The following is a 12,188-nucleotide window of genomic DNA, read 5'->3' on the forward strand; positions in this document are numbered from 1 at the left end:
TGCTATAGAGTGAATGTTTGTGTCTCCTCAAAATTCATAAGTTGAAATCTAATCCCTAATGTGATGGTATTAGGAGATAGAGCCTTTGGGAGGATTAGGTCACGAATGTGGAGCCCTCATGAATGGCATTAGTGCCCCTGTAAAGGAGACCCTAGAGAGCTCTCTCACCTCTACTGAATTGTAAGCACATAGCAAAAGGCAGCTGTTCATGAACCAGGAAGCTGGTCCTCACAAGACACCAAATCTGCCACCACCTTGATCTTGAATTTCTTAGCCTCCAGAACTGTGAGAAACAACTTGCTGTTTTTATAAGCCACCCAGTTTATGCTATTGTTATAGCAGCCCCTAACAGACTGAGATAACATCTATGTATCATATATCTCTTTTATCTGGAAGTGTAGATTTCCAGACCTGATCACTGAATATGTAGGTCTAGGATGCTACTTTGGAAGCTCTGTTCTTGCTATGAGTATTTCAATGGACAGACACAGTTTTAAATAACATTATTTTACAAAGCTTTACTTATTTGATTGATTGTTTATTTCCCACCTTGTTTCAGAATGGATTTAAGGTGACTTACTGGAACACATAAAACATAGCAAGATCGATTCAAAGTAAATTAAAAAGAGAGAGAGGAAAAATTAAAACTAGGAAAGTGAAATGTTGGCATAGATGAAACTAATACAAAAAAGTCCATGCTAGTGAACTAGAAGCACCAGGGCTCTTTGCAAAGGTTGAGACACAAAGCCAATCCTGGGGTGTTGTGTGGAGTAAATTACATTGCACTCTCTCTCTCTCTGCAACTTGTAGTATTTGCATGTGCGTAAAATGGTTTAAAATAAAAACCAAGAGCTGCCATAAGGAAAGAGGTGGCATAAAAAGTTTATCACAGCCTGAGAAGTGCATGTGCAAAAGACTGGAATAAATCCCCAAACCTTGGTTATTAGACAGGGGTCTGGAGCCTGGATCGTGTGCATAGCACCTTAGATTTTTATGGAGTTAATGTTTTAGCGTGGGTCAGCAGGGTCAACTATTTTATCTCCAGGGTCTGTATCTATGAAGCTTTATTTATTATCTATGCCTTATGGATACTAGACAGAATTTAAGGAAGGTTAAATGACAACAAACACACAGACACATGTATGTATATATACACTTACAACACAATTAACATACAGATGGAAAAAGCAATCAGAAATCATTAAGATAGGGAAAGACAGACAAATCTACTCGATACTTCTTATACAGTTTTGACTGCAATTGATTATTATATTTAGGTTTTCATTGACTAGCCACTAAAGCAAAAAAGGAAACATGATAGAGATCGTTCTTCTCTGATAAAAAGAATCTTGAATCTCTTTAGGAAAGAGATTCTTTTCCTGCTATTAAATTCTAAGAGGAATTTATCGAATGGGGTGATCCTTGAACAGTATTGAGTCATAATTCCACAGCCTTTACCACCCTCCAACATTAGGAGATTGGCTTTTATCTCACTGGTTTCTAGTTAGGGCTTTAGTTAGTTTCTTACATGTGTTTCTCTTTATTTAGATAAGAGCTCTGTGAGAATCAGAATATGTCTGTTCATCTTCCTGATGTTTCACTTTTCTTGATATAGTGGCATTAATAAATGCTTATCAAATGAAGGAATGAATAACGAATGAATAAATGAACAAACAATGCTTTTCATGTCGAACCAATTGCATTTCTCAGCTGTTACCCAAAGATCTGGGCTTGGGATCGTTATTTAACAGCTCATTGATTTAACAAGCATTTATTGAGCACCTACTATATGGCAGGCACTATTTTTAGTACTGGGATACGGACAGTCAACAAAAGAAGTTTAAAAAATCCCTTCATTCATAGTGCTTATATTCTAAGATGGGTTGGGTAATAAATAAATGATTAAAAAATATAACATGTTAGATGGCAAGAAGTGCTTTGGGGAAAAAAAAAACTGACAATGCAAAAAAGAGGGATAAGGAGTCCTGGGCTCTGTGTGAGAGAGAGAGAGAGAGAGAGAGAGTGTGTGTGTGTGTGTGTGTGTGTGTGTGTGTGTGTGTGTGTTTGGAGACAGAGACGGAGAGAGAGGTGTGGAATAGAATCCAGGACAAAAGGCATTACTTGGGCATCCTGGCTTCTTAGGGAGACTGATCTACGTAGGAATAAAAACATAATGAGTTAGCTCTAATTGTTCCAAGGCAGGTAATAGTATTGATGGAAACAAGTTTAACTTGTGTCCAGAAACACAGAGAACTACAGGAATTTCTCTACTTCGTTGCACAGAGATATTTGGGGTACATTCAAGTCATACCAAGCTGGTTAAGTGCGCGCATTTTGGGGGAATGGGCTACGAAGAGCGGCTGGGGTGAAGGCTAAGAGGAGGAAGAAATTCTTGGGCATGTTAGGACTCCCTGCAGCACTGCAACAGTCATGTTTTTCAGGAAAGGACTTGAGAATTAATTTCCAATTGGAAGTCGAAGTGTAATTTAGGTAGGCAAAAAGTAATTTCCTGGGTTGGATTTGGGCCAGGGCATTGGAATTAACACCTCATCTCTTACAAAAATTGCCAGGGGATCTTTAATAATCACAAGCAAGGCTGCTCAGATTTACAACTCCCCATGTAGGCTGATATCTTAAGAAGGCATCTCCACTTAGCGCTCTGAACAAAGTCCAGGTGATGAACGACACCTAAATGCCGCTTACTGGTTTACATGCACTGTGCTCCCAACAGCCCCTGCGTTCTTCCAGAGAGCTCCTGTGCCTAAGGATGACCAAGACTTTGCTCTGTCAACTAGTACAAGATCAGGTCAATTGATATTAAAGGATCTCTGCAGCCAAGACAAATGAAAAATAAAAAAATAAAAATAAAATAGGTCAAGAGATTCTTGCTTTGGTGACTCATTTTTAAGCATGTAAATATGTCAGTATGAATATTACAGAAATCATACAGGTGGTGAACACTGAATTAAGCATCCCAAACCGAGGTTCATCTCTCCAGCTATGACACCATGTAAACTCCGGCAAGGCACCTCACCTCTTGGAGCCTGAGCTTCCTTGTCCATATACACCCAGGATGAAATCCAAGCAAGTTCCTTGTCCTAAAAAACACCACCTGATTTATCACCTGATAGTCTCTCTAACTTTAAAATCTGTTCCTATTCCTCTCTTCCTGTGATCCCAGCCACATTGGCGTTCTTTCTGTTCTGCAAATCCGCCATGCTTGTCCGGAATCAAGCACTTGCTTTTCTTGCCATATGAAGCTCTGCTCCCCCACAGCGTTGCATGGCTGGCTACATCCCATCATTCACACATTACCTTCTCAGAGGCTCTACCTCATCACCCAATCTAATGTTGCTCCCTGCTCCATTAATTTTCTTTCTTATAGCATCTCATTTTATTAACTTCACTTTCCAAAATTATCTTTTTATGTAATTGTTTACCTGTTTAATGTCCATCCACAGCCCTCCCCCCATAGAATCAGAGTTCCCATTAGGAAAAGAGTCTTGTGTATCTTTTCCACCAGTTTATTCCCAGGATTTAGACAGTAATTAGTGGAGAGCAGATCCTTAGCAAATACGGATGAATAGAGGAGACTGGACTCAATGATGTCTTGGGCCAGCCCCACTCCCACAGTCTGGGGCCCACACATCTCTAGCTAGGATAATTCTCAGTTCCAGGCAATACCATAGAAGCTGTTTTTAGTGTCTTTCCCCACCTCTCTCCTCCCCCTACCTATTCTAGATATAACCTCTTTCTCCCAGAGGCACTATTCTCAGTTACAATCACATAGAGAGGAAGATTATGGGGTAAGGGTAATATGAGATGGAATGAATTAAAACACCCAAAACAGTGCCTAGCTTGTGGTAAGCACTCAGTGTTTTCCTTATTTCTCCCTACTTAGCAGTGGTGACATTTGATATAAATTTTAAATAAAATGTGGTGTAGTTGAGTATGCTTTAATAAAATAAGAGTGAAAACTTTGATTATAATAAAGCTTCAAAATAATGAATTTCTAATAGGTGATTTTCAAATGCCACACACTCCTCACAACAGTATGGGAAGGACAGGGCTTGGGGAAGAATGAGTGGGGTTGAGATTGAGGGACAGGACATAAGGGCGGAAGGATATTAACTGACAGGGGTGGTGGGGTAGGACCCATGAATCCACGAGATTCAAGGCAAGAATGTGACTGATCATGGTGGTGGGAAGGGTGGCAGAGAAAAAAAATGGGAATATGGAAGATGGGCAGGGGAGTGCTTCTTGCCAAATGGAGCAGTCAATGAATAAGTCTCACTCTGGCAGCCCAAAGGGCCAGATTTGGCAACAGTTGTGTTTTGTGTGGCTCATAAGGAGTCATTAGTTTAAAAACAAAAGTTGAATGCCTCTAATCAAGGCACATTAGTTTATCAAGATCTCCTCCACCACCTTTTCACTGACTTCCATTATTTTTTATGCCCCAAAGTTATTTCAGCTTGTAACTACGTGGCTTGAGGGTGATGTGATGGCAAAACAGCAAGAAGCAAGAGTCTTACTGTCTTCAGGAACCTCTGAAGGCTAGGGATGTTGAAGCCGGGAGGTAAAACCAAAACTGCTCAAATACAACAGCCACTATTTGCATTAATGGGATTTCTGGAGCAATGCTGTCTTTTTAAGGAGTTGGTCTGAATATCTAGACTTACCTCTGTTCTGTCTAATGTAATGTCTAAATTTGCCTCCTTATTCTTAAAAAGGCACTAATATCAGATGGGTTCTAACAGATTTAATGTGAAGTCACAAGAGACATTTTGCAGGGCATAGGAAAAAGAGCTTTGACTGCACCTGGAGAACTTCTTCGGAGAAGAGAACTTCCATGTGCGTTTTATGAGGCAGAGATCATCCAGGAAAACAAAGTTTACCACACCAGGTAATTCAATAGGGTTAATTTAATCTGAGTAATTGGGTACCACGGGTTAGAAGAACTAGACGATGAACCAAGAGAAGATGAGGCAACACAGAGGTTAGCAACCGCGGGAAGCTGCTACCACCTGAGGCCTGGAGAGTGGAGGCAACTGGAGGCCAGGAGCCTGGGCCACAGGTGGATGCGGGGACCATGGCGGATCTGTGGGGGGAGCTGGAAGGTGGGCCAGAAATGTTTGGTGCTACAGCCATTGTGGGATATATGTCTGAAGCAGAGAGGAAAGGAAAGTAATCTTCTGATTTATATCTTCTTCCTGCCTTCCAGCCTCCAGCCAGTATTTCCCATTTCCCTAAAGGAGCCAGAAACTCATTGGTAACAGAGACTGGGAAGCATAGTTTGCAGGCAGTAAATCCCTGTGATGCAGTGGAAGAATAGGAAATGGACCTGAGAGCTACCAGGTCCCACAACAGCACAGGAGAGGGCTGAAACATTGGCTCCAGTCTACCAAAGCATAGTTTGCCCACAATTGGCTGTTCCATCACCCCTCAGGTGTTCTCTTTCTTGTTTACTTGTTTTCATTTATGAGACGTTCTTTATGGGTACGCTGTCAGCACAATATTGCCATCTCACTTTAAAAGTTTCCTTTTCACATAAGTGAAACCATTCAAGCCCATTCTACCTAGATAGGTAGTTTCTTTCAATGCCAATTTATTTTCATAAATATATATGCATTTGAAACCAGGGAAGAAAAGAAAAGGAACCCGTTTGAGAAGAGAGTGGAGTACTAACACAAACCAGAAACCCATTACAGTATACTTTGCAAATACCGTAGGTAATTAAAGACTTTTAAGGGCAACTACAGTATTATGTACTTGACAGTGGAATTCTTACAGGCTATTATGTAAATACACATTGAGCACATTTTAAAAGTGCATGCTATTTACTATTCATAAGTGTTGTTAATATGTATTTCATTTAACCCTAAGGAGCCATTTCAGTCTCTTGTGTGAATTTACATTTATGAATGTTTTTATAAAATGCATATTATTTACCCAATAGGCAGGTCTGCCACAAGAAATGCTAGAGCTGATTGCCAATTTAACTTCACATGCATTTCCATGCAATTGTTCCTTAGGTCTGCCTGCATGGTTGGGCATCACTAAATAGCCCTTCCTTTCAGATTCCTGCACGTCAAGACCCATGAACTGTTCAAATGAAGGAATTTTCCAGTTTGTTTTGGTGGTTCTGGGTATTTTGGTATCACATAAAAAAAGGCCAGGATATGTTTCATCTTAGAAAAGAAAATAAAGATTTCAGCACTGAAGATGGCAGTCTATAAAGTATATGTGTGTGATCACCTTGTTTGCTCTGTGTGCTGATGTCAGTATCCACAAAATAAAGATGAGTGGGCTCCAGAATGAGATACTAAAAACATGAATTTCCTTCCTTCCTTCCTTCCTTCCTTCCTTCCTTCCCTCCTTCCTTCCTTCCCTCCTTCCTTCCTTCTTTCCTTCCTTCCTTCCTCCCTTCTTTCCTTCTTTCCACCTTACCCCTCCCTTCCTTCTTTCTTTCTTTCCTAACAGGATGGAATCCTTCCTGCCCCAGTCATTTTCACTGAGACATCAATATGATCCCCGACCCCCATCCCCCCACACACACACCATATGCAGAATTTACAAAGGGAAGAAAGATTCCCTGCCAATACACACACCATATGTAGAATTTACAAATGAGATCTGTTCCACGACTCCTGTACCCCTCAGCCAGATCAAAGACATTAACAGGGATCAGAAAAAAAATGAAAGAGAACAGACTAGTGAAAAGATTTCTTAGGAGAGAGTCTCTATAAGCTGAAAGTCCCTGCTCCTTCCTTTGAGAGAAGAGTGGATGATAGTACCACTTCCTGACCCAAAGCCTGGAGGGACACGTTGAAAGCTTTGAAATTTGTTGGATTGGGAAAAACAGAGCCTTGGTGCTATTCTTATGACCAATAAAGCTAACATAGGTTGAGAACAGAGGTCTGAGTCCCACCCAGGAAATCTGGAGGGCAAGAGAGAGGCTGCTGACCTGTTTTGGTGGCAGGTCCGGGAGACTGTTGCTGTGTTGAGATTGTCTGGCAGTTCTGGAATTTGTCAGAACAAAGACATGGTAGTGTATTCTATTGACCTGATGTGGGCCATGCTGCAGAGAAAGAGCAGGCATCAGGTTGTCTTGGGTTCAATTCAGGAGGCTGGAGCTATAAAACTGGATGCCTGGGGCCAAGGGAGAAATTATAAGCAGCCACCCAGACTACAAGTGCATCTGGCCAAGGTCAAGGATGAGAGACATCACTAGTAAAAAGAACCACTGTAGGGGGCCAACCTGGTGGCACAGTGGTTAAGTTTGCGTGCTCTCCTTCAGTGGCCCAGGGTTCGTGGGTTGAGATCCCAGGCGTGGACCTACACACCATTCATTAAGCCATGCTGTGGCAGTGTCCCACATACAAAGTAGAGGAAGATTGGCACAGATGTTAGCTCAGGGCCAATCTTCCTCACCAAAAAAAAAAAAAAAAAAAACCACTGAGGAAAGCATGACTGTGTCCCATATGAGTCAACTTTAACATCTGCCAGATCCAGGCAAACAGAAGCCACCTAGCTGAGTAAACACCCATTCCTGCATCTCTCTGCCCTCCTCCTTTTTATGACCCTAGCAGAGAAGGAATAGTAGCCAGAGAAATGGAGCCGATATGAGAAGGCAAAAATATTGAATAGAAATTCAAATTCTTTGTGGTAGATTGTAAAATTGGCCACATATCCTCCCCCTTGAAATGCAATATTGCAAATCCTCTTATCAAAAGGTAGAGTCTGTTTCTCCACACCTTGAATCAAGGTTGACGGGTTGACTCGCTTTGGCCAAGTCTGGTAGATGTGTAAAACATTTGCACGTTCGGGGCTTGTCCTCTCTTGCTGGTCTCGGAAATCCTGTGACCACCACCGCATGAATGAGCTTGAGTCAGCCTGTTGGATGATGAAAAATATGTATCACAGTGCCCTGGCCAATAGTCAGCCAACAGCAGGATGTGTAAGTGAAGTCATTGACCACCAGCTGACTGCTGACCCATGAGTGAACTCAGCTGAGAACAGTAAAAGAACCACATCACTAAACCTCACCCAAATTGCTGATCCATAGAATTGTGGACAAGTAATGATTATCGTGTTAAGTCACTAGGTTTGGGGTGAATTTATTATGCAGCAGGAGTTAACTGATAGAGCCTCTCTCCCTCAGGCAGATTTTTAGTCTAAAGCAAGCCTGAGCTCGGAAAGAGAAGTTTCCCTCGACAAAAATGTTTGTGGGCCTAAATATTTGAATTTCTTAATTGATACTGTGTTAAGACTTAACGTGACTGTAGGAGCATCTGTTATCTAAGAATCATTGGCCCGCATGAGTTTTCGTCTATGCACAGGAAAAAATCACTCCCAGTGAATACAGTTTAGAGTTGCTAAAACATAAACTTAAAATTGCATTTTGCTCAAAATCCACATGTGAGTCTTATTTAGTGCATTGATTACACTTAATAAACAGGTGTTACACACCCAGTATATTCTGCATGACCTCAGAACTAAACACAAGGCATTTCAGAACTTCATTAAATTCAATAACTTCATTATTCATTTACTGTTTATCATATGGACTCAAATATGGATTTTTTCCAAAGATATTGGAATTAGAATGGACTGTATAATATTTGACATTAAGGCTTTATAGTGTATTTTCTGAGTACTTGGTAACAGGAGAGGTACCTCTATTAACAGCTTTTAATGTAAGTATTAGAGTAAACTCTATGAAATTGCCATTTTTATAAATTAACAAGGTGCAGACATTAGAAATTTTGTATTGTTCAGTCTAATATAACACTCACATTGCTTAGGTTGACCAACATGAGAAAAAATAGAAAAGAAAAAAAAATAAGTGAAATTGGGCAGACATTGTTAATTTGTTGATTGGTAATTCAACACTTTCCTGATATTTCTCCACCTCCTCTCCCTCACTCTTCCTACAGAGTTTGGAAAAGAAAATTTACCTTTTCAGCCATAGTCAAGTATAGTCATATGACATTTTTCTGACATATACAACCTAAGCTGGGGCTTCTGGAAAGACATTTGTTCTCTTAATAAAAGGGATGGATGAGGCTGGTACCACGCTGTCCGTTCTCTCTTCTTCCTATCCTGAGTTTGATGCTGTAGCTGTCAGCTGGCTAAAAGGTTAAAAATGCTATCAGAAGGATAGACAGAAGCTGGGTCTATGATCACATCACAATACCATCACACCTGCCCTGGGCTGTCTACCTCCAGGCTATTGACATGTGAGAAAAGCCAATCTATATTTACTTAAGCTAGATGTACCTGGGTTTTCTGTAACATACAGATGAAAAACAATCCTAATCAATACAGTAGTATACATGAATATGTATGTAGACACACACAAGAAATCCTGAGGGCCTGGGTAATAAGATTTTCAGTTAAAAAATCCTATTACTGAGAGTTAGCAATCTTTATTAGAATTTGTTTTAAATATGTCACATTTCTCTGCTTTAGTGAATATAGAAAGCACGATTTGACTGTGTTTTTTATATGATATTTCAACCATAATTTAGTGTCATGGGCTCATCTTTCTGAACACCAAAGATTACTAGTAGGTTAAACCTTATAAAATAGCTGCTAGTAGCCTCCTTTTGACCAAGGTCGAGGACAATTTCAGAAGGTTCAGCATAATATACAGCCTATAGCTGTAGGTGTAAGAAGTTTCTGAGGTTTGGCAGCAGCTGTGTGGATCCCAGGACATACTCTGGAGGTAACAATTTTACATTTTATTTATTGAATAAACTAAAATTTTGAACTTCACTTGTTTTTCTGAAATTTTCCTCTTATGCAAAAGGGAAAGTTTAGCAAAAGTTCTAATTAATTATGGTTTGAGATCTCATAGTACTCAATATAGTACACTCACACACACTGGATTGTGTTCAAATCCTCAAAAATATTATTGATTAAAAACTGATAATCAGAGATGGGTTTGTGTATCTAAGCATATCGCACACACATATTCACGCTTACACACATATAGATCTTGTATATTTTATAAATATTCTCTTTAGACCAAATTATTTTAATTTTCAGGCCACACTAGAATTTCTTCAAAATAAGAATTTAAAAGCCAAATCTCATATTATGAAATGCCAGTAATAGTGACACCATCCTTGATGAGAGATTAGGAGTGTTTTATTGGTTATTTCCTGATTTGTATTAAAATATAATAAATATTATTAAAGTGAGTTTTTTAAATAATACATTCAGTTTTGAAAGCTGTCTGGAATGTCAAACATAATGCATTTTGCATTAGTTCTATATAAATTTTCATTGAATTCAAACTTTTAAATAAATCTTCCAATATCTAATGTATCATATTATCAAAGCACAAAAAAACCATTATATGATTATAAGAAGAACCTCAGAACTCACTGTCTTCAAATTTAATGGACTCCCAATGCTTTTTTTCCCCCTGAAAAGACTGTTTTTAAGACATTTCACAGTATTTTATACATTATAAATGGATTCCATTCTTGGCTTAGTAATTCACCTAATGGACAATGGATACAAAAAAGCTGTAACTCCAGGGACATTAAATTGGTTCTAAACTCTGAAAATTACAGCTTTTACAAAAAGAAGAAAATACTAAAAACATGTCTAATGCAACACTGCATCTAATTTCCAACTACCTCCAGATTGTGTCTAAAAGCTCCTAAACTTCTTAATGACACAATATGTTAAAATTGCGTTCCTGTATATTTAGATCTCAGAAAGATCTCATCCATTTTATAACCCCAAGGAAGGCTTACCAGCAAGAAGGGTGTGTGTGTGGTGTGTGTGTGTGTGTGTGTGTGTGTGTATTGGGGGGCAGAGAGAGGGAGGAACAAGTGTGAGATGCCACATTGATCCCAGAGACTGTGAATTAACATACTGAGGTAGGAAACTAGCACCCTTGTATGGCATCCTTTCACTCTTCAAGGCAATTACAAATCCAGATTCCTATTTTAAGCACTGATCAATGGTATTTCAGTAAAGGAAGAAAAGGGGAACACAAGAAAATGCTTTTCTAGATATACCTAGTGATCAACTTTAAGCCTTAAGACTACCCTCTCATTTGATAATTCTATCATTTAGATCCTCATTCATTCAGAGAACATGAGCATTTCTCTGAAGCTAAACAATGCATTCTAGCAGTGAGGGTAGTTATTGCATTGAACTTAAAAGCAAAATGCTTCACATTTTGTGAATTCACACTTGACTAGAATAAAATATGACTAGTGTCTGAATGCAGAGTCTATGAATTGGCACAGATTTTAATAATGCTTAGCATTGGGTTAGTTAGCTAAGTTCTTCTACAAGTTCTGATTTTAAAGAGGATACTTCCCCACCCCCTTTTACCTCTCCCTGATGAAGAAACAAGTGATCAGAATATTTTCACTGTAACATAAGTCCCTCTATTTAATCCATTTATCTTTTTCTCTACCTTATTCTGGGATTAGGAAGTTTCTTTCTCCAAGTAATTATTTTTTGTGGATTTCTCCCATGTCTTCACAGTTGACATAGGCACTGTATGGAGAGATGCCTGTCTTAAATGTTCCTCTGATATCTTGAGTGTTTTACTTTACATTGATTCTTTGTGTTTTAGAAAGTGCTATTTCGTTCAAGTTTTCACTAACTCCTTTTTAACTGCTGATGGATCTATGATAAAGTTTGCACATTTTTTAGAGAATTTGTGTTTCTTTTAAATTAGCACCTTTTGACCATTTAGGTAAATAAAAACTTCTCTTTGACTAACACCTTTTAGTACTCCAAATCTGACCTATTATAACAGAAATTTACCTAGTCTAGGCCTTTTAGTTGCCTTGACTTCAGTATCTCATCATCCTTGTAATATGTGGATAGTTTCCTAATCTTTTTTTTTTATGCTAAAGAAAGAAATCTTGTCAAGCTTTAATTCCCAGCTTCTCTTTTAATTTGGACCTATTCTTTCTTTAGAGGCCACACACCACTCTCCAGTTCTCAAGGACAGCTCTTAATTTTAATGAGAAATCACATATTTTTGTTAGAGACTTACTCTGTTTTTCCCTTGATTTGGTCTGAGAGTTTGCCCCAAATGAATTCTTCGTCTTGTGTCTTGAAATTTCTTGGAGATCTTTCATCCTCAGTCACACACACCACAACTTCATGTTATGTGAGATAATCGTGGCAAGCATTTCCCACCATTTTTA

This window comes from Ceratotherium simum, chromosome 20 (assembly GCF_057802395.1).
Source record: "Ceratotherium simum simum isolate JZ-2026a chromosome 20, ASM5780239v1, whole genome shotgun sequence".
Classification (NCBI taxonomy): Eukaryota; Metazoa; Chordata; class Mammalia; order Perissodactyla; family Rhinocerotidae; genus Ceratotherium; species Ceratotherium simum.